Source organism: Staurois parvus, unplaced genomic scaffold (genome assembly GCF_062004578.1).
Source record: "Staurois parvus isolate SC_StPar_1 unplaced genomic scaffold, SC_StPar_1.0 ptg000075l, whole genome shotgun sequence".
Classification (NCBI taxonomy): domain Eukaryota; kingdom Metazoa; phylum Chordata; class Amphibia; order Anura; family Ranidae; genus Staurois; species Staurois parvus.
Genome location: NW_028317871.1, coordinates 4,506,543 through 4,531,013, shown reverse-complemented (window position 1 = coordinate 4,531,013; position 24,471 = coordinate 4,506,543). Strand labels below are relative to the sequence as shown.

Below are 24,471 nucleotides of genomic sequence, written 5' to 3'. Positions count from 1 at the left end.
GGTACCATCTGGGAGACATTGGACTGGCCCCAGCATGAGACCCCAAGCATACCACCAAAATGTGGAAGGTGGAAATTGACAAACTAGACTACAGCAGTACATGCTGACAGTGTTTAGAATGCCCTTCTGCATTTATTCACAGGTGCCGACTCTACCCCAACACATTTTGCCTAACAGCTTTAATAACCTCTACTTAAACTCTTCTCACTCTCCATCACAGTAAAAAATAGTAAATGCTGGGAAGTTGTCCTTTATACCAATGGTATGTCATGGAAAAATATTTTTACAGTGTCTCTGATTGGTGCTACATGTTGCAAGGGTTTGAAGGATGACCACTGATGAATTAAGCTATATGTTCATGATCATATTAACTTCACAAAATTAGACACATGTGATTGACTGATCTGGTATTAGGGAAAATAGAGATGTGCAAACTAATTTATAATGCAGGCCATAGATGGGTCGAAAATCGGCCGATTTTTCGGCCGAAAATAAAATCGGCCGATTTTCGGATCATTAGTGGGCTATTTGTTCGGCCGTTTTTCGGTATTTTGGCCGTTTTCTTTAATCGGGAAAGTTGGAAAAAAATCGGCCGATTTTGCCGATCGGCCGATTTTCGCGGCAATAATGGGCTAATTGGCCGATTTTTTGCCGATAAAAAATCTGCGCATGAGCAGAGACCTGCAAGAGGAAGACAAAAAGAAGAAAAAGAAGAAGAGGAAGAAGAAGAGGATGAAGATGATGATGATGAAGAAGAAGAGGATGATGATGAAGAAGAAGAAGAGGATGACGATGAAGAAGAAGAAGAGGATGATGATGATGAAGAAAAAGATGTAGAAAAAGAGGATGATGATGAAGACGAAGTAGAAGAAGAACAAGAGGATGATGATGATGATGATGATGATGATGAAGAAGTAGAAGAAGAAGAAGAGGATGAAGATGAAGAAGAGGATGATGATGAAGAAGTAGAAGAAGAAGAGGAGGATGATGACGAAGAAGAGGATGATGATGATGATGATGAAGAAGTAGAAGAAGAGGAGGATGATGATGAAGAAAAAGAAGAAGAAGAAGAAGAAGAAGAGGAGGAGGAGGATGATGAAGAAGTAGAAGAAGAAGAAGAAGAAGAGGATGATGATGATGATGAAGTAGAAGAAGAAGAAGAGGATGATGATGAAGAAGTAGAAGAAGAGGATGATGATGACGAAGAAGAAGAAGAAGAAGAGGATGATGAAGAAGAAGAGGAGGATGATGATGAAGAAAAAGAAGAAGAAGAAGAAGAAGAGGATGATGAAGAAGTAGAAGAAGAAGAAGAGGATGATGATGATGAAGTAGAAGGTGAAGAGGATGATGATGATGAAGAAGAAGAGGATGATGATGAAGAAGGAGAAGAAGAAGGATGAAAAATAAAAGGAATTCCAGTCCGGCAAAAAGTGTCTCTGCAGAGAGCTCCGCTATTTCTTTGACAGTTCCTTGACATTTACAGAGGTTGCAACATTGTATCTATTTGTTTCCGAATAAAAACATCTGTATCCTAAATGGATACAAATAGATACATTGTTGCAACCTCTGTAAATGTCAAGGAACTGTCAAAGAACTGTCAAAGAAATAGCAGAGCTCTCTGCAGGGACACTTTTTGCCGGCTGTAGACGGGATGAAAATCGGCCGATTTTTTTTACCATTGGTGGTAACGTCGGCCGCTTGAACGACCGATTTTTTATTTTTTAAAAGAAAAATCGGCCGTTTTTCTCCCCGTCTATGGCCTGCATTACTCTATATTTTATTAATACAAAAGTTTTTTTCATAAAACATCTTTACATAAAATTCCACTATTCTGGCATCATGATACGTCCTAAGGTGACACTAATGCAGGCCATAGATGGGTCGAAAATCGGCCGATTTTTCGGCCGAAAATAAAATCGGCCGATTTTCGGATCGTTAGTGGGCGATTTGGTCGGCCATTTTTCGGTATTTTGGCCGTTTTTTTTTTTTGGTAAAGTTGGAAAAAAATCGGCCGATTTTTCCGATCGGCCGATTTTCGCGGCAATTAGTGGGCAAATCGGCCGATTTTTTACCGATAAAAAATCTGCGCATGAGCAGTGACCTGCAAGAGGAAGACAAAAAGAAGAAAAAGAAGAAGAGGAAGACGATGAAGAAGAGGATGAAGAAGAAGAAGAGGAAGAAGAAGAGGATGAGGATGAAGAAGAAGAAGAGGATGAGGATGAAGAAGAAGAGGATGAGGATGATGAAGAAGAAGAGGATGAGGTTGATGAAGAAGAAGAGGATGAGGATGAGGAAGAAGAAGAGGATGAGGATGAGGAAGAAGAAGAGGATGAGGAAGAAGAAGAGGATGAGGATGAAGAAGAAGAAGATGAAGAAGAGGATGAGGATGATGAAGAAGAAGAAGAAGAAGAAGAAGAAGAAGAAGAAGAAGAGGATGAGGATGATGAGGGTGAAGAAGAAGAAGAGGATGAGGATGAAGAAGAGGATGAGGATGAAGAAGAAGAAGAGGAGGATGAGGATGAAGAAGAAGAAGAGGATGAGGATGATGATGAAGAAGAAGAGGATGAGGATGATGATGAAGAAGAAGAATAGGATGAGGATGCAGAAGAAGAAGAGGATGGGGATGATGAAGAAGAAGAGGATGAGGAAGAAGAAGAAGAAGAAGAAGAAGAAGAAGAAGAAGAAGAGGATGATGAAGAAGAAGAGGATGAGGATGAAGAAGAGGATGAGGATGAAGAAGAAGAAGAAGAAGAGGATGAGGATGAAGAAGAGGAAGAAGAAGAGGATGAGGATGAGGATGAAGAAGAAGTAGGATGAAAATAAGAAGAATTCCAGTCCAGCAAAAAGTGTCTCTGCAGAGAGCTCCGCTATTTCTGACAGTTCTCTGACAGTTCCTTGACATTTACAGCGGTTGAAACATTGTATCTATTTGTTTCCGAATAAAAACATCTGTATCCTAAATGGAAACAAATAGATACAATGTTGCAACTTCTATAAATGTCAAGGAACTGTCAGAGAACTGTCAAAGAAATAGCAGAGCTCTCTGCAGGGACACTTTTTGCCGGCTCTAGACGGGTAGAAAATCGGCCGATTTTTTTTTACCATTGATGGTAACGTCGGCCACTTGAACAACCGATTTTTCGTTTTTTAAAAGAAAAATCTGCAGTTTTTCTCCCCATCTATGGCCTGCATAAGGGGTTGATTTAAAACTGGAGAGTGCAAAATTTGGTGCAGCTGTGCATGGTAGCCAATCAGCTTTTAACTTCAACTTATTTAATTAGCTTTGCCAAAAAAACTGAAAGCTGATTGTTTTCTATTCAGTGCTGCACGCTCCAATTTTAGTAAATCAACTCCTATGTCTCTAAAATACTCATATACCTGCTGGTGAGGTTAATTGCAATATGTATACACATCAACTGTTAGGATTTCTTAACAAAGTGCCCCCTGCCAGGGAAACCCATTGTGTTTCAATTTGTTCCTTGCAAATCTTCTTAAAGGGGAAGGATATGTTAACATAACAAGTGTGTCACCACTACATATAAGCCAGAACAAACAAAATTGATACCATCTCCTCAGACTCACAGACTCCTGGAGGCTAACAGCACACAACAGACTACATGAATGTCCACAACTGGTCCAAAAGACAGCCACCCAGGTGGGAAGAATCTCAACATAACCAGCAAGGTGTACATGAGTCTTCAGAACATTTTTTAAAGGCTCTTGTACACTTCGCCAGTTTGTAAACATTCATGTAGTCCTTTGTACACTCATTTTTGTTATATTAACATATCTTTCCTCTTGAAGAAGATTTACAAGGAATACAATTTTAATGTATTTGGTTCCCCTGGCAGGGTGCACTGTATTAATAAATTCCAACAGTTGATATGAACACATAGTTAACCCCGCTAGTAACTATATGAGTATTATATTGACACTGTGTCACCTGGAGGATGTATCATGATGCCAGAATTGTGGTATTGTATGTAAAGATATTTTAAGAAAAAAAGTTGTTCAAATAAAATATGTATTTAACCAATTCATATCAATTCAAGCTATTTCCTATTCTGTCAATGTCACTATCTACAAAGCTGGTTGTTTTATGTCTCACAATTCATGCTATTTTTAGTTACTAATAACCTGTGGCCATGCAGCCTTGTGTGCATTGATATCATATTGTGCCCATCTGCACTTTAGTACAGCTGCATAAAAGAGATATGTCATCAAAGTGCAGTGGTCAGCATTTCTGAGAACTCTGGAATTGAACACCATTTTTCATGAGTGCCTATGTGTCACAGTAGCAGCCGAATTCACAGTTCATTGGGGGCTCTTTTCATTCCTTTTATAATGTCATCAGTCATCAGCATTCGTTATAATCACTGGTATTTTCTGCCTTTGTTAATTATCTGTACTTTGTTCAATATAACTACTTGCTGCTATCATTGCTGCTTTCCAACAAATATTAAGCTTGCTTTTTCTCTTACAGTTTCCAACAAAAAAGTAAAGCATCAGGTTCCAGCCATACATAAAATTACTTTCAGTAAATAGGTGTTTATGTGGTATCTAATAGACAAACAAATGAAACCAGCGCTCAAATCTTCATGCAGACCAGGGAATTGAAAATGCCAAACGAAGAGGTGCTGCCCTTCAAAGACTGGGAAATCTGAATACTGGTGAACAAAAACAGACAAGGGCGCACTCTCATCGTGCATTACCGTGGAGACCCACGTATTTATTAAATGAAATAGAAATATACTCACAAACCAACGAGAATAAAAAAAACAGAAAGAGTGGTCCGCAACAACAGTGGATGCAATGCTGTGCCCTTGGTGTGGATATGCTGACGCGTTTCGGGAAACAAAATCCCTTCCTCAGAGCTGTAGCTGTAGCTATGAGGAAGGGATTTTGTTTCCCGAAACACGTTTCGTCATCGACGTCCTCCATTCGCTCCGTGAGGACGTCGATGACGAAACGCGTAGGGCAGGGCTTGATTGATGTGACGTCATTACGTTTCCCAGCGATCTACTGCGCATGTGCCGAGTGGCTGGGTTCGTTTTCACTGTGATTCCTATATGCTGTTAACGCTGGTGTCGGCTGGGACACCCTTTGAGATAAGTGCAATGAGTGCATAATAAATGAAGCTGTTTTTTAACAATACTGCACCATGAAGTTTTTTTATTTCTTCCGAGTGTCTGGTATTACCCCTTTTGGATACGATTAAAGTGATCTCTTGGAGAAGTGGATTTCCTTAGTGGTATTTAATTATAGAGCATTGCTTCATTGAAATTGGTCTGCTTGGAGCTGGGTTCTGCAGAATATTACTCCCTGAAGACACATCCATGAGTGGTTCATTACTCTGCTAATACCATTGCCCCCAGAGCAATATATGCTTCAGTTTTTTATAGCTCTGGTGAGTTTATTTAGTGCTTTTGGTGGTGGATTGTCACATTTGTTTGTGCACTTTTCTTCGGATCTGTACTACACATCTTAAATTTGGACTGTTTTTGGACACTTTTTTATATAAAAAGTTTTTTTTAATTATGTACTTCTAATTATTACTCACATGGATAATATCTTTATATTTTCTTTGTTCACAGGTATATTGTAATATGTATTTACTAGCGCATATTATTTTTGTGTTATTTTTCACACTTTATTAATTTATGGTGGATTTTGCAGCTGGTATATTAGGTAGTGACCCACATTTTTCTCTTTCCATAGGCGTCATTATATTTATTTACTTATATATTAGGCATGTATAGCAGTCAATGTACTCAAATAAAAAAATGGATAGCAGCCAGGTAAAGTAGAAGAACAGACTTATAAAGTCTAAGCTTAAAAAAAATCTACATGCTATCATTGTAAGTTTATCTTTGCCTCAGAGGGGATTTTCAACAGAACTTTCTAAAAACTTCATGTTAGTAATAATGCATAGGAATTATCCTCTTCCTCAAATTCACGGTTAGCAATTTCCACCTTGCCTACTTGATTTGGAGTACTAGGGTACCACTGGGTTTTGTTAGGTGTACATTAATACTAGGCTTCACCAACCTGTGCAATCCATATTGCTGCTTTTGAATCTGGTAAACTTGGGGGCATTATATGAGGGGAACTCATTGTTACTAAACAATGACATCTTACACCCACACACACCAACTGTGAGTCTCTTTAACCGCGTCCTGCCCGCCATATAAAGAAATGACAGGCGGGCGGTGACTTTCTTGTTCTGGGAGGATGCCAGGGGGCGCGCGGCACAGCGATCGGTGGTGAGCTGTGTCCCTGGGACACAGCGGATCACCAATCACAGTAAAGAGCCGATGACACAGTCTCTAACATGTGATCAGCTGAGTTCAATCGCAGCTGATCACATGTAAATAGGAAATGCCGGTTATCGGATCTCCTTTCCCCATGCCGACAGCGTGTGAGGACAGGAGAGCTGGTAAGCAGCATTTCTCAGATGGGACAACTATACTAATAATCAGGGCACTGATCATCAGTGTCCTGATTATCAGTGCATCTCCATCAGTGCTGCCTTTCAGTGCCCATATTTGCCACCTGTCAGTGTCCATCACTGCACGTCAATGCCATATATCAGTATTCATCAGAGCTGCCTTTCAGTGCCAACTATCAATGCCAGTCAGTGACGCTTATCAGTGCTCATCAGTGCCACCTATCAGTGCCATTCAGTGCTGCCTATCAGTGCCTGTCACTGCTGCCTATCAGTGCCGCTTAACAGTTCAAATCAGTGCCACCTATCAGTGCCAGTCAGTGCCACCTATCAGTGCCCATCAGTGCCATATATGAGTGTTGCCTTTCAGTGCCCATCAGTAATGCCTGTCAATGCCCATCAGTGCCTCCTCAGCAATGCTACCTATCAGTGCCAATCAGTGCTACTTGTCAGTGCCATATATGAGTGCTGCCTTTCAGTGTCCATCAGTGATGCCTGTCAATGCCCATCAGTGCCACCTATCAGTGGCAATCAGTGCTGCTGATCAGTGTCACCTATCATTGCCGCCTATCAGTGCCCATCAGTGCCACATATTATTATTATACATGAGTTATATAGCGCCAACGGTTTGCTCAGCGCTTTACATTATAGTGGGAGACAATACAGTAACAATACAGTTCAATACAAGAGGGAATTGAGAGCCCAGTTCCTTGGAGCTTACAATCATATCAGTGCCCATCAGTGCTGTCTTTCAGTGTCCATCAATGATGCCTGTCAGTACCCATCAGTGCTGGCTATCTGTGCCTCGTCATCAGTGCCGCCTATCAGTGCCATCTATCAGTGCTATCAGTGCCGCCTATCACTGCCCATCGCTGCAGCCTCATTAGTGCACATCAGTGAAGAAGAAAAATTACTTATTTACAACATTTTATAACAGAAACTAAGAAAAAACTTTTTTTTTTCAAACTTTTCAGTCTTTTTTAGTTTGTTTAGCAAAAAATAAAAAAGCCATTGGTGATTAAATACCACCAAAAGAAAGCTCTATCTGTCTCAAAACAAATGATTAAAATTTGTTTGGGTACAGTGTTGCATGACCATGCAACTTTCATTCAAAGTGGGACAGCACTGAAAGCTGAAACTGGCCTGGGCAGGAAGGGGGTAAAAGTGCCCAGTAGGCAAATGGTTAAAAGTTAAGTTCACTTTTAGGAAAAAAATTATAAATGTATTTTTTTATTTACTCAAAGCTACGTTATCCTGTATTATGATTTAACAAAAAATTATTTGCAATCCTGAATGATAAAACGGAACAGGGAAGGTCTGATGCTCCTATATGATCTGCTTTTGAAAGAGCAACTCTTGGCTCCTACGCGACCTCCCACGAGGCAAAGGGTTCGGCTCCCTATGAGAGGTGTGGGCATAGGAACCCTTTCTCCCAGAGGGGGACTGGACTTATTCAAAGCTTTTATATGCCATGATGGATAAAAGTTATCCTTAATGAGTCAGAGCTGATATTATAGCATATCTGGATGGTATAACCTTTGCCTACTCAGGAAAATGTGTGGCACAGAGGTAGACCAATAGATTCTGGTTTATATGATTACATGAATTCAATATATTATACCGTAAAGTCTTTAATTTGTTTTTTTTCTACAAGCGTATTGGATTCCATGCTTCATTTACAAGATCTGTAATATTTGCTGATTACTCATTCTTGTGGATTGCCCAACAGTGTTTGCATGGGCTCTACTGTTTTGTACTTTACCTTTGAAACTCAATAAAAATATTGGAAATTAAAAATAATAAATGCACATATTTTTGCAGGAAAAAATTTGCATTTATTATTTTTTCATACTAGAGCAGGCATTGCATTGCACCCATGATCAGTGGATTGCAAGTGCAATGTCAAGCTTCAGCTTTCTGCCCATACCTCTGTAGAGACTTTTACTTTAAAATCTGAAGGTAGTGTGAATAGACTACGAGCATGCTGATCAGCATGTTTATAGTTCATTAAGAACAAAAAGTCCATCTGCCGTGGTGGAAGATGGGACTTGTAGTTTATACATTCACAGGTTTCCAAGATATATACATATTTTGAAAGAGGCAATATGTGAACTCTGGGTGAAAACATTTCTAAATGGAGCTCCTATTGTTTTGCATAAACACTATATTTCAGCAATATTGCATGCAGTAGCTTAGATATTTTATATAAAAAAATACATTTAAAGGTGAATGTTTCTTTTGACCTGATTGTTTTAAGTGCATTGTTATGAACTGGCTCCAAGGTTTACCCGTTTATTGACCTTAAATTTACCAAGGGAAAATGTTGTTTGTTACAGATTTTATGTGAATTAAAATCTGATTTAAAATGCTAGGCTAGTTATCCACATAATACATAATGGGCACTTTGTTTATGCTTGAATGCCAATGTTGTGGAAAACATTACAGTTTACCCAATGAGAGGAGAAGATGCTTCACTGCAGTCTAATAGATGATTTGCTATTCTTATGAAGCATTGCAAATTTAAAGAATTACAATCATAACTTTAAATTGTAATTAGAGTTGACAGTTTCATTAAACAGTGAATTAATGTTGTTGACTAAACACAGATGGAGATTAAATAAGAACACCTGAGGTTTTATATGAATCCAATAAAGCTATTGACATATTTTAAAAAGTGGTTTACAACAGAAAATTAGGCTGTTTGCTTCCTTCCCAGTGTGTTCTGTGACTAATAAGTTGTAAAAAATCAGCAACTGCAGAGAACCCAAGAATGCTACACGTCTAGATTACTCTTGCTGTTAATAGCCTTATAAAGAGTGCAAATTGAACAAACCAGCAGGTGTGTAGCAGACACAACAGACATACAGACTGGGAACAATACGCTTAAGTATACTTAAAGCCAAAAGGTTAAAGTTTTGAATCAAAGGTTTCTACTGCTTCCTGGGTTTCAGTTGGGGAGATTCAACCTCTGTATTTGTTCTGCTGACCATTATCACTGGGAGAGAAAGTGATAAGGAATCCAAAATGTTACAACAGTCACAGGAACAATAGGTAAGGGGAAATATTTCATTGGGGATAGCTATTATAGATTGAAATGTCTAAGGTAGATTTCCCCTCATTTGGGAAATATTTTCTTACAAAACCAGCAACAAAAATAATTTTATATATATGTATATATATTGTGGGAACTCGCTTCAACGTGGTAGAGCTTTTAAATGCAAACAGCTACTCGCTTTCTTTTTCAGGGCCTTTTTAGCCCACTTTTATTTAAATGAAAGTTCCGTAACATAAGAGGTTCCCACGCAGGGGTATCCACCATCACACAAATTAAATAATACTCAGCCTTCTGGCTCTCTCAGGGATACCACTCTATATCTGTCTCCTGCAGACTCTTCCCAAATTATGGCCACTAGCACACAGCTAGTCTGGCTTCCACCTGCCTCCAAGGCAGAGACCTCCCGTCTGCCAGGCTGGAGTCCTCCTGACTCCGTTTGCCGGGGTGGAGCCCAGAACCCTGGTCCTGACTCTATGAAAAGGCCTGCACACACCTGTGCCATCAGTCTCCTGGCCATTCCCAAAACCTGGTCCCAGGATTGGAGATTTCATCCCTCCCAGATCTCTTTGAAATCTCCAGGCTCCAGATCCCAAAACAGACCTTACAAACAAAGGAGGAAAGTGAAAAGCCACTTTCCTCCGTATCAAACCTTTATCCTGGAGCCCCTCAACCTGCCTTGTTGAGAATCCAGGGTGACAGATCGCCACACTGTCACATATCCCCCCCTTTGTTTTGATCCCGTAGGGGGCAGAACACACCACTTATACCTTCTGGCACCTCTTTGCCAGCTCTCATTTACAGGGGTCCAATCTGGTCTAACCATACCTTTCCTAAAGGGGAACTCTACCCAATGATTCCTTTGGTGTCTCTCCCCAAGCCCCATTGTCACTCTGCTATGGGCTCTACTCAGACTTTCCCTATTCTTTTTCCGGGTGCATTTCCATAAACACTTTCTCTCCTGAGATCTTAACGGGGTCCCCCTGGCCTTTTTACCGACCTTTCTGCCCTTTTGCTTCAGGTGATCAGGTTTCCTAATACCTTTCTCAGTATTACTGTCCCAAGGCTGTAGGGGAACTATTTCTACTGTATTTGTACCAGGACCACCCCTCCTATTTCTGGTACCATTGGATATCAAACCTGCATGACTCGTCACCACAACATTCAGTTTACCATGAACAGATATATACCAGTCAATATTACACCTCTCAATATCTTTTCCAGCATTTGTTAGGACAGTGTCTGGAGAGGGCACACACACCATAGGGCAGCCATCACCCACGTGAACCTCACAAAATGCCACTTCACCTGGTGTCATGCACTCTGCAAGCAGCTGTCCAACCATTTTAACTTTTCCTACACCACTTGGATCTGTATCCAAATCCGGTACAGATGAGCTCTCTTTTGATCTATTTTGCCAGTTTTCACATACCATTTCTCCCTGTATTTCAGGTGTCTTATCAGAACTGCTACATAAACCTCTTTTTTGCCCAATGACCCTGATTTCTTGATGCACATCCGTTTGAGCCCTGGTCAGGATCTCTGCTGTTCTCTGGTCCATGCTCGGCCCTTCCATCTCATGTGGTTTGTCCACTTTTGCAGTAAACACACCCTTCACTGACAGCTGACCCGCACCAGCCTGGACCATAGCAGCAGAAATGCTTCCCACCTGGCTGTTAGGAGGTGAAACCTTTTTTGACTTATTTTCCATTTCTCCAAAACTTCTCTCAAATACATTGACAGGTAGTCCAGCAGCATACCCTGATACAACTTTTAACACCATCAACAAATTCAGAAATAAACAACTTTGTTTCCCTTTGATCTGTACAGCCAGCCATTCGGTGCTCCACCTAGTGGTACTCCGCAGTACCAGACCATCCGACTGTGGCGGAGACACCCCAGTATACATTGGTTGTACATTCCAAAGTTCAAGCATCTCCTTTAATACTTTGGTTACAACCCAACCGCTTGACTCGAAACCTAAGACCTTCCTGACCATATTTAGGGCACTGGGAATGCTGAGAGACTCACCTGCTGAGACTTGAGAAGTTGAAATTTTTAAAGGAACCTCCTCCAAGCTGGAGATAACCACAGCCTGGTGCTCCACCAGAGCGCTGCCATGTGCTGGGCTCACTCTCAACATCTCAGACTCGGCATCCACAAGCTGCTCCTGATCATTCCCAGTGACAACATTATTTTGACACTCCATGCCAACATCACTTTTGTGGGTCACAGACAAAGTCTCTGCTGTATGCACGCCCTTATCTATAGGCCGTTCTATAGATCCTCCTGTTGGCACAGCAGAAACAGTGTCCACATTTTTTTGTATAAAAGCCTCATCTAACAACGAGATTAGCCTTTTACCCCAACTATCCCAGTCCATTGTATATGTGCTCAATTCGCCAGTGCTCCTCAGCACCGAACCATCCGCCCAAGGAGACACACAAGAATAGACGGGCTTAGTTGCAGATCCATTGCACAAATCACTCTGGATCACATCAGACTTAGGTAACACCTGTTTTCCAACTGCAGGTTGCAATACCTCACATCCACCACTTTGCTCTGGTGGTGCTTCCTGAATTACACACACATTTGCATTTTTGCCAGGCTGCATTAACCCGCTGTTCACCTGAACACTTTCAGTAATATTAGGCTGCAGCAACACACTCCTATGACAAGGTGCAGTTCCACTCTGCTCCACCAGAGTGACATCGCAGTTGTCCAGGGCAACCTCCGGCTCCAATACACGGAGACCCCTAGAGATGTCTAAGGACACCTGTGCTGTCTTACCACCAGTTGCTATGGGAAACGACCCATCTTTAATTACCGCTTTTGCACTGCAAGAGCTCAGGGTTTTCCCAACAGCAGAACATTTCACATCAACATTAGCATTTTTAGCTCTTGTGGGCTGTACTATCCCACTACCAACCTGTGACTGGCACACATTAGTGACATCACTTCCTTTTTGAGAGCCATGCACAGGTTTTACTTTAATTCCTACCTCCCCACTGTACAAGGCACTGCACAGGAAAAAGTCACTTTCAAAAGCACGTTCAGTGGCCCAACTAACTGGGGTCACTCCTACATCAGAATGGACAGTCTCATAACCAGTCCTTCTCAACATGACAGTCCCAGCCATGGTTTTATCACACACGGTCTTACCCACCACAGTTGTAGGTGTTGCCATCTTCATTTGAGTGCGTCGTCTCATAAACACATCCTCAACTGCACTTTCCTTGGCAACGTTTCCTTTGCCCCAAGGTGAAGTAACAGACGCCCTCATAGGCTCCATGGACTCTCTGACACCCCCTGCAGGCCCAACAGAAACTTCCTCCCTGTTGCCAGAGGTGGTTGTTGACATTTTAAAACCAGAATCTGGGCTTGCAGTTGTCGACATTTGCCCAATATCAGCAGTATTCCAGAGTGTAGGACAGGAAAAGATCCCATGACCCCACTGACCACATTCCAGGCAGGGTACATTTCCACTCTTATCTTTGTTGGGACACTGAGCCACATCTTCAATGCAGCTCCTCCTTCCAGGCACTACTTTTTCTCCAGTCGCCATGGGAGATTGCACTCTCCAAGCAGAACTTTGCTGGCTCTTTCCAACACGCTGTATTGGCTCCTCTTGATACCACTTGCCATGATCCTTGTGCGACATGACACCCCGTACACAGACAGCCCGACTGGCCTCCTCTGTGTTGCTATGGGCCTTCACTCTTGGTCCTGGCCTCTGGTAAGTCCCTCTCCTTGCACATAGCATACGCTTCTCTCTGCTGGACCAACTCTCAAGCCGTGACACATTCACATTTTTCACAACAGCTACTGGTTTAACTGCAGCAGTGTTGCCAGGGGCAACAACACCCCTCTCCCAGGTATGGACATCCTGCAGCTCTCTCCTTGCACTGAAGGTTGGCTTGCTTTCCTCTGTAGGTTGGTTCAATGCTGCCAGGTGCCGCTTGCACCAGTCCACAGCAGACTCACCCACATCTAAATTTCCCGGCTTGGCTGGGGCATGCGGTGTATAACCCCCTAGCCACAGGGCTCTATCTCTCGCTTCAGCAAACATCGCTTCCTTTTTCTGTTTTGACCGCCCCATCTTTGCAGTCATGCACACAGCAGTGTGTTACACAGTTCAGCAACACCATTGAACACTGTCTCTTTAAGGCAAAGTCCTTTTCACTAGCAGGTTCTCCTCACCTGCACACACAGATAGTGCAGACTTATGCACCAAACAGTTCATATAACTGATGAACTTACTTCAATCGCCGGGATCTCCAATTCTGCCCTCATCCTCCACCATATGTGGGAACTCGCTTCAACATGGTAGAGCTTTTAAACGCAAACAGCTACTCGCTTTCTTTTTCAGGGCCTTTTTAGCCCACTTTTATTTAAATGAAAGTTCCGTAACATAAGAGGTTCCCACGCAGGGGTATCCACCATCACACAAATTAAATAATACTCAGCCTTCTGGCTCTCTCAGGGATACCACTCTATATCTGTCTCCTGCAGACTCTTCCCAAATTATGGCCACTAGCACACAGCTAGTCTGGCTTCCACCTGCCTCCAAGGCAGAGACCTCCCGTCTGCCAGGCTGGAGTCCTCCTGACTCCGTTTGCCGGGGTGGAGCCCAGAACCCTGGTCCTGACTCTATGAAAAGGCCTGCACACACCTGTGCCATCAGTCTCCTGGCCATTCCCAAAACCTGGTCCCAGGATTGGAGATTTCATCCCTCCCAGATCTCTTTGAAATCTCCAGGCTCCAGATCCCAAAACAGACCTTACAAACAAAGGAGGAAAGTGAAAAGCCACTTTCCTCCGTATCAAACCTTTATCCTGGAGCCCCTCAACCTGCCTTGTTGAGAATCCAGGGTGACAAATCGCCACACTGTCACAATATATATATATATATATATATATATATATATATATATATATATATATACGGTATATATATATATATATATATGACAGTTTATGTGACAGAAGGACAGTTGCATTAGCGATTAGGTTTCAATTAAAAACCTGTTTGGTCCACAAATGGAGACCCTGGAGTCAGAAAGGGTCTTTGTTAATAGTGCTGTTGGTACATGAACTGAAGTGGACACCTTGTGGATGGGTGTCCAGGCCATCCTTTCTGTGTCAGCCTCTGCTGCAGAGGCAGCATTGAAAAGGTATTGAAGTCTGAAAGTAGAAAACACAAAAATAATAAGGAAAATTAAAGAAAAGTGAATCAACCCCTGCTTCCTTGAATGCAGCTTGAGGCCTGAGTGGCCAATTACCAGACTTCAATGCTATCAAACAGGAATGGGCGGTACAAGTGGTATTCAGTGTAATTTCTGGTGACATTGCAGAAGTGATAGGGACCAGAGGGTACCCTTGGTGTGAATACAGTGACTTTAATAAACAATATATTTAGATATTTATAAAAGGGGACTCAGCGAGTCAATAAAAAAGCAGCTATTGCACTATAAAAAGGAACCAGAGACCTTCAAAAACAGCATATAAAATTGTAAAAGTGCAGCACTATGATATCAACATAAATTATAAAGTGCTAGATATACCAATCTTCTAAAAAATGGGTATAAGATGTGATGAACAAATACATAAATAAATAAGTAATCTAAAGTCGGACTTTGGACCGATCAGATCTGAGTGTTGCTCTGCACCAAGCTATTAATATTCCAGGAACCCGGCTAACATCTGGCCTTAACCATCCCAGAATGCAGAGGAGGGATATCCAAACCAGGCTGCATATTCATCCCACCTTAAAGGGGACCTCTGGCAGATTCCAACATATTGTTACACTGAGCATTTAAAATGCGCAACTGGTGAGTGTGCATTTTTACCATATCCCGCACGTCACCGGAATATCTATATACAGTGAGGAACAGAAGTATTTGAACACCCTGCGATTTTGCAAGTTCTCCCACTTAGAAATCATGGAGGGGTCTGAAATTCACATTGTAGGTGCATTCCCACTCCGAGAGACAGAATTAAAAAACAAATTCAGGAAATCACATTGTATGATTTTTAAACAATTTATTTTTTCTTGCACTGCTGAACATAAGTATTTGAACACCTAAGAAACAGCAAGAATTCTGGCTCTCAAAGACCTGTTACTGTGCCTTTAAAAAGTCCACCTCTACTCCACTCATTAACCTAACTTAGTAGCACCTGTCTGAGCTCTTTAAAGACACCTGTCCACCCCACAGTCAGTCAGACGCCAACTACTACCATGGGCAAGACGAAAGAGCTGTCAAAAGACAGCAGAGACAAAATTATGGACCTCCACAAGGCTGGAAAGGGCTATGGGGTAATTGCCAAGCAGCTTGGTGAAAATAGATCAACTGTTGGAGCAATTGTTAGAAAATGGAAGAGGCTAAAGACGACTGTCAGTCTCCCTCAGACTGGGGCTCCATAGAAGATCTCACCTTGTGGGGTATCACTGATGATAAGAAAGGTGAGGAATCAGCCCAGAACTACAAGGGAGGAGCTGGTCAATGACATGAAGAGAGCTGGGACCACGGTTTTAAAGGTCACTGTCAGTAGAACATTACGCCGTCGTGGTTTCAAATCATGCATTGCACGGAAGGTTCCCCTGCTCAAGTCATCACATGTCTAGGCCCATCTGAAGTTTGCCAATGACCATCTGGATGATCCAGAGGAGGCATGGGAGAAAGTCATGTGGTCAGATGAGACCAAAGTAGAACTTTTTGGTCTAAACTTCACTCATCGTGTTTGGAGGAAAAAGAAGGATGGGTGGCATCCCAAGAACACCATCCCTACTGTGAAGCATGGGGGTGGTAACATCATGCTATGGGGTGATTTTCTGCGAAGGGGACAGGACGACTGCACTGTATTAAGGAGAGGATTAATGGGGCCATTTATTATGAGATTTTGAGCAACAACCTCCTTCCCTCAGTCAGAGTATTGAAGATGGGTCGTGGCTGGGTCTTCCAACATGACAACGACCCGAAGCACACAGCCAGGATAACCAAGGAGTGGCTCCGTAAGAAGCATATCAAGGTCCTGGAGTGGCCTAGCCAGTCTCCAGACCTAAATCCAATAGAACATCTTTGGAGGGAGCTGAAACTCCGTGTTGCTCAGCGACAGCCCCGAAGCCTGACAGATCTAGAGGCGATCTGTGTGGAGGAGTGGGCCAAAATCCCTGTTGCAGTGTGTGCAAACCTGGTCAAGAACTACAGGAAACGTTTGACCACTGTATTTGCAAACAAAGGCTTCTGTGTCAAATATTAACACTGATTTTCTCAGGTGTTCAAATACTTATGTTCAGCAGTGCAAGACAAATAAATTCTTTAAAAATCATACAATGTGATTTCCTGAATTGTTTTTTTAAATTCTGTCTCTCAGAGTGGGAATGAACCTACAATTTCAGACCCCTCCATGATTTCTAAGCGGGAAAACTTGCAAAATTGCAGGCTGTTCAAATACATCTGTTCCTCACTGTATATATCACTGGAATATTGGAATATATTACTCCACACCTCAGAATTGGATTAAATATCACGGAAGGACTATTCACACATTTTTTCTTGGGATAATTATTCATCACTTTATATATTTATTGGTTAAGAATTGGAGCAATATGTATGATTGTAATCTTATACCTGTTCACTTTAGATTACTTATTTATTTATGTATTTTTCACATCTTATACCCATTTTTTAGAACATTGGTATATCTAGCACTTTATAATTTATGTTGATATCATAGAGCTGCACTTTTACAACTTTGTAATATATTTGGACAGGATGCAATTCATTCATGTTTTTATATTTTATTTTATTTTATTCTATATTGTATTCTAGTAGACACATGGCAGCCGTTTTGTATGCTTAGGATGTATGTGCTTTAATATGCAAGCCTTGAAAAATGTGCTTACTATCAACTTGACTTTTTAAGTACGTGAGCTGGTTTCCTGTCTGTTTGTATTCCTGTGCCAACATTCATAGAGGAGTAAAAAAAGGAGAAAGAAAAATATTATTTTCTTTTGTCACATAAGAGGTAAGAAACTAGGTGAAAGACAGTACAGTCAGTCTTGCAGACTGCTGTATATCAGTGTGTCAATTTTTGTCTATAGAATATATTTTTTATGTTTATGGCATTATTTGAAAAAGTAATAATCATGAAGCTTAGCTGAGGGATATGGAATACATTTACCTCTTTATTAACAGGACCTACACTTTTACACTTAATAGCTGTGAGTGGTTATGCTAGCACCCTTTGTACATGATGAGTGAATGTGCCTGAAGTTCTATTCGTTGTCAGTTTAGCAAATCCTGTTTGAAGTTTGGCAGACCTTAATTTTCCTGCTAACTTCATTGAAGTCTATAAGAAGGTGAATATTGTTAGTTAGTCAATTTTGGCCATTTTCAGGGCAATCTATTGTCAAAAAAGGTATTGGAATATGTAACCTCTGCTGTGCAGAACATGTACCACTGGTAGAAATAAAAATATGTACCATACAAAAAAAAAAGAAGGGTCCATTTCATGTGTCTTTGAGGACACCATTGAAAATACATTAATATTTAAAAATATAGGCTGAGCGGATGCCTAAAATCTGTATGTGGTGTTACAACACAACACAATTTTCGCAAAGAGCCTCAGTGACAGAATACTCTGTGTCACAAAAGGCGGAGTTGTCCTTTCAGTGAGCACCTCACCTGCATATAAGGCCTGGGGATTGGAAAGGTGAAAATATCCATGCAAAGCCTTTCTACCTCTTCCTTCTCCCCCCTCCAACCCACCTTCACCCAGTGGTCACACTGGTTATCTTTAAAATGGGTCCAAATTGATGGCCTTTTTCAATGTTCTGCTGCATAGATGGACACAGAACATGCAAATACTCCTTACTTTTCAGATTGCCCAGGTCCATTACCAGTTTATAGTGGTGTAAAAACTTTTTACTGTAATTGTTGGTATTGGTAAAATCTTTTCTTTCTTTTATTTAAAGGTTTTCCAACATGCCATTTAGCTGTTCAATTAAACCAAGGACGAACAATACAAAAGATCAGAGTCTGTTTATATCCAGTTACTGCCACATAATAAAATATAATACCGCAAGGGCAATTAAAGGGTTAACAAATGGTGGACATGTTAATAATAATTACTTTTTACAGTCGGCTTAATGCTTATCTAAACCTTCCTTACAGTTGTACTCAAATACAGTCTGCCACCTCATCCTTTATTATTACTTCCTTACGGGTAAGCTCCAATTTCTGTAACTTCACAGGCTGTTTCTGCTTCTTGAGTCAGTGCCCCAACAACCTTGCTACCAACAAACTAGGGCACTTTTTTGTGTTTTGAATTATCACATCGAAACCTTTGTGATAGACTTTGTGCTGCAGTTCTTCACCAGGTAGGATTCAGGGGTGTATGATTGCCTACTGCTATTGTATAACCAGAACAACTATTCTCTTAGATTACCAAGCATGTTATGCCAGAGTGCCTAGATTAAGGAGATTCAGAATTAATGAAATGAAAAACATAACCTGAAGAAAGTGAAGATATTAGGAGTGGGAAAACAGATACAACAAATTGCAAGTTGTTAGATTCTTCTCCAACCTGCCACACATAGAACACATCAATCAGCCTCTAGACTGCCTCTCTCATAAATCTCAGAGTTGAAAGAAGATTTAAAGAACTTAGAAGACAAAAAGACATTTTTTAAAATCTCCATTGGGAGGAATTTCATTTTTGTCCCATTGCCAAATAATAGAGCCCACATGAGGAACAATCAGATTATCACTACTTATTTATTTCTTAAGGATACTAGAAGCCATTTTCTAGAAGCATTCCAAATCCATGTTCTCCTTCTGGAAAGAGCTTGTGCCTGATCACAACAGGCCAGCTATACATCTGTAAAGACTCCACTACCAGTGAGCAGAACACTATGCTTTACATTGTTTAATGTACAGGGATGAAGCCCAACTGGGCTTTCAATTGTCTTAAACATAATACATTGTTAAAAATGTTTCTCCTTCTTAGGAGCTGTGAAGCTATTCTAGCAAAGAGGCCTTTCTATACAAGGATCCACAGCGTGGCTTTAATCTGCTCATGGAACTGTCCCGCTGCTTGTCTGTTTTGAGAGGACCCTGCTGCACCTCTTCCAATAGGAATTATTTATGTCAGACACCCACTGACATGGACACCTAAAGAAAGAACACCAGGAAATAAACAGAAAGGGAGAATATTCGGGATCAGATCATCACATGACCATCTTTACAGGTAAGTGAAACAGGCTTTTAGATAAGATTGGTGGATGGTAGGTGTAAGGATTTTATCCCCAAGTGAGGCTTTATAATGAAAGCTTCTCAAATGATGCAACAAGGATGAAAGGATGGTGAGTACTAATTGCATGTCTCTACAGCAATAAAGATCCTGCCTGTTCACAACTTTTAATTTTTTTGCATTCAGTCCCACTTTAACAGAAAATTAATAATACCTCATTCAGTTTTTTGTGGACAGATATTAATCCCTATGAGCATTTGGCTCTCCGGCAGGACACATAAGAGAATGTTCCTCAGTATTGAAATTCCTAAAAGTTAGGCACAATTTGTTAAAGTTGATGTAATCCCAACCAATACAATCTCAGAAAAGTGCTATCGTGTTACTGTCAATTGACAAGTCATCTCCTATTTTTAGAAACATAGAAAAGTGACAGCAGAAAAAGACTGAGTGTTCCATCGAGTCTGCCTTTTTTTTTTGGAGGGGGGGTTCTGTTTTTTTTGTTTTAACTTTTTTATCTGAGTATAGATCTTGGCTTGTCCCAAGCATGTTTGAAGCTATTTACTTTTGATTGGCTCACTACCTCTGCAGGAAGTTTATTCCAAGCATTACCTACTCTTTCCTTAAAGTAGTACTTTCTGAGATTAGTTTTGAACTTTCCTCCAGTTAGTTTAGGGTCATGTCCCCGTGTTCTTGAGTTTGGTTTCATGTTGAAAATAATGCCCTCCTGAAACTTATTCACACCTTTGATGTATTTAAAGGTTTCAATCATGTCTTCCCTTTCCCTTCTTTCCTCTAGACTGTACATGTTAAGTTCCTGAAGTCGCTCTTGATATGTTTAACCAGACCTTTCGCCATTTTTGTTACCCGTCTCTGAATTCATTCTATCGTATCAATATCTTTTTGGAAGTGAGGTCAACAGAACTGGACACAGTATTCTAAGTGAGGTTTAACTAAAGATATATATAGGGGAATCAGGACCTCCTTCCTCCTGCTGGTGACCCCTCTAGTGATTCATTCTAGAATTCTATTTGCTTTCTCCACTGCCTGGCCACACTCTTTGCACATTTTGCAATAATCTGAAATAAGTCCCCCCAAGTCCTTTTCCTCTGAAGTGCTGATCAACAATGTACCCCGAACGTTGTACTCTATCAAGAGATTATTTTTCCCTAGGTGCATTGTTTTACATTTAGAAACCCTGAACTGCAATTTCCACTTTTTTGGTCAACGCCAAATCATGTTCCATGTTATATACATCTCCAGGGATATCAACCCTATTGCACACCTTTGTCTCATCAGCAAAAAGTCATACTTTACCCTTTAGTTATATCACTTACATAAAGATTAAATAGAACAGGACCTAGTACAGAGCTTTGTGGTACACCACTAGTGACTGGTCTCTTTTCTGAGTTAACCCCATGTACAACCACACTCTGGTATCTATCTTTTTAGCCAGCTGCATATCCACTAAACCAATCAAGGGATAATTACTAACTTATGCTACTTTTATATTAGATCATTAAGTGCAACTTAATCAAATGCCTTGCTAAAATCAAGATATGCTATGTCCACAGCACCACCGTGGTCCAAAACATTTGTAATATAGTCAAAAAATCCAATCAGTTTAATCTGACATGACCTGCTCTCAGTAAAGCCATCCTGCTTTGGATACAGCAATTTGTGTGTTTTTAAGTGATCAATGATCCATCTTTTTAGGAGTGATTCCACTAACTTGACTACAGCCGATGTTAAACTCACTGACCTGTAATTGCCACCTTCTACCTTGCTGCCCTTCTTGTGGATAGGTACAATATTAGCTGTCAGCCAGTCATGGGGAACTTCTGTAAGAAGAGATTGATTTATTATTAATATTTTTCTGTCACTAATGTACCTAAAAAAGGTTTTATCTCCTTTCTCGTATAGAAATAGATCTAGCAATTTCCTCTTTCTGTGCAGCACTGATGTGTTTGGCCACCCTTTGTCTATACTCTTCTCTGTCAGCTACACCTCCTGTTTCCTTAAATCTCCTATATGCTGATTTTTTTCCCTTTACTATCCTACTTATCTCTTTACTGAACCATATTGTTTTTTTCTTCCGTTTATTCTTACTAACTTGCCTGACATATAATCTAGTTGCCTCAAGGATGGTAGACTTTAACAGTGTTCACTGATTACTTACTCCTGTTGTTTTACTCCAACCTTTCAATTTATTTTTTAGAAATTCACCCATTTCAGCAAAATACATCTTTTTGAAATCTAAAACTTATGTTTTTGTAAATGATTTTTACGTTTTTATTTTAATATTAAACCAAAGACATTGGTGATCGCTGGAACCTATTTTTTTTCCACCTCAACATTAGACAATTGATCCCCATTTGTCAGTACTAGGCATAGAATGATTACCTCGGGTTGGGCTTTTTACTGTTTTAGAGAAAGCCGACTCAGTGCTTCTTTTACATTCCTGCTCCTGCTTGTAATAGCAGTTTGAGAATTCCACTTAATGTCAGGTATGTTGAAGTCACCCATAATCAAAGCCTCCCCCTTCATTGCCATTTGAGTTATCTCATCAATCAAAAAATTATCATAATCTCCAATCTGTCCTGGGGGTCTGTATATTACACCAATTTTAAGGAAAGATCCTTATCGGACTGGAAGGCAGACCCAGAGGGTTTTTAGTATTTGTCAAGAGAACCAGAGAGCACACGGAGACAGATTGCATGGAACCCAATGTGTGGGCTTTTATTGGGGAGGTTTTTGGGGCACAGACAACAGTTCCATTAGTCCACAGATCCACACCGGACACAGCAACACAGTAAAGTTCTTGGGAAGGCAATATGGAACAACAGGGGTATGGTAATCCACAGGGTAAAGTAAGGCAAGGGCAAGGTGATTTTGTGGGACTTCGGGTTCCTGGGGAGAATTGGGCTCAGTCCTTTGGGCAGCACGGGGTTAGTCCACTTACTGGATGTGGGGAGCCGGACCCAGAGGGCTACAGTCCACACCGGCAACACAGGGTTAATCCACACAGGCAGCTCCAGTCAGGGAAGATCTCCAGCCCGCAGGCTCACAGGGAACAAGAGGTAAGTCCAGGCAGGAAAGAGGTTCCAGGCAGCAGAGAGTTCACCCCACACAGGAGAGGATCCAGTAGCAGACCGGTCAGCCAGGGAGATGAGAAGGAGGATGGGGGATGATCGGATGAGAGAAGCTGGCGCTCAGCACAGCTTTCTCTCACACACGCAGCCAGGAGAACACAAGGAGGGTTTTCCTTCCTCTGTCTTAAGTAGAGTGCTGGGCAACTTGCTGCTACAGTGGTAACCCGATACTTCCTGTCAGGTTACCATGGCAATGGGTCCTTTCTCCCAGGTCTCCAGACCCCCCCAGGGAACACGGCCTTGGCATGGAGCCTGGAAAGATGTGCATGAGGGGGAAGGGAGGAGGGGGCCTGTTTGTGGATTCCCTCAGCAGGGGGCCAGACTGCCAGGGACAGGGGGGTGAGGGGCTGCTGAGGGTTGCCTGTGTCAGAGACACGGAGGACTAGAAGTCCCAGCATGGACGGGACAGAAGAGTCGGGGGCTGCTGAGGAGTGGGGGGTGGCAGGCAGCAAACCTGTAGGATGGGGAAGGAAGGACCAGCTCTGTGACAGTATTTAATTTGTTTTTTTTAATTAATGTTAGCCTTATGCTATTTTGAACATATATGGCAAATCCACCTCCCCTCTTTCCGACTCTGTCTTTCCTGTATAGTGTATACCCTGGTATAGTTATTTCCCAGTCATTTGAATCCTTGAACCACATTTCCTAGACATAAGATCTGTCAGCTCACAAAGTTTGTTTCCTAAACTATGAGCATTGTGCATATGACATGACAAACACTGCTATCTACTGCTTTATTTTTACCACCAGAAACTTTAATTGAAGTGACCACCCTATCAGCCCAGTCCTTAGCAATACAAACCTTCTCATTTGTTTCAACCAGCTGGGGACAGAAATGCTGCTCAACAATTACATTTCTGCCCTCATTTCTCAGTTTAAATGCATGTCTAAAAAACTCCCAAATTCCATACTAAGAAGCTCAGAGCCCTTGTCTGAGGGATGCAAACCATCTCTTTTGTACAGCTCAGTATCAGACCACCTGATAACATTATGACTAACATAACCAAACCCTTCAGATTTGCACCAATCCTTTAAGCAAACATTGAACTCTGATATGCAAAGTACTTTCTCTTGTTGTCCATTATGCACAGGTAAGACCTCCAAAAATGTAACAGTACACCCTAACTGCTGAAGATCCTGTCCCACATACTGAAAATCCTTCTGTACAGAACACACATCATTCTGGGACAAATCATTTGTGCCAAGGTGTATGACAACATCAACACTGCACTCTTCACTAGCTTTTTGACAATTTTTAAAATATGCCTTTTATCTCTCCTAACAGTAGCACCAGGTACACATCTAACTTCCATTAACACTTCCAAATGATTTCATAAAGAAACACCTCTTACAACTGAATCACCAACAAGAAGATGGCTTCTGCTTTTGAGAGCCTTTTCCACACTTGCCTGGAATGGAACCTCAGAAAAACAGTTACCTTTGGCAAAACAATTATTTTTCTCAGGGTCTTCCTTCCTATGCTCACAATCAGCTACATTTACAACCTTTGTTGCTTCTAACTTAGAAAGAAGATTATAGGTGTTATGCAGTGTCACACCGAAAGCTACATGT

The 24,471-nt window shown here is 41.3% G+C and overlaps 1 protein-coding gene and 1 long non-coding RNA gene across 2 annotated transcripts in view; one reads left to right on the top strand and one right to left on the bottom strand.

Annotated features, from left to right (window-relative positions):
* The window catches only part of SHISA9 (shisa family member 9), a 1,225,124-nt gene that overhangs the window by 438,134 nt on the left and 762,519 nt on the right, over nucleotides 1–24,471 (bottom strand). The gene's annotated exons all lie outside the window — the stretch shown is intronic.
* LOC149469315 (uncharacterized) overlaps nucleotides 1–24,471 on the top strand; it is a 210,075-nt gene that overhangs the window by 183,520 nt on the left and 2,084 nt on the right. The window contains exon 2 of the long non-coding RNA XR_016311616.1: nucleotides 19,508–19,747. This is a non-coding gene — a long non-coding RNA (uncharacterized LOC149469315). The remainder of the gene's footprint in view (nucleotides 1–19,507; nucleotides 19,748–24,471) is intronic.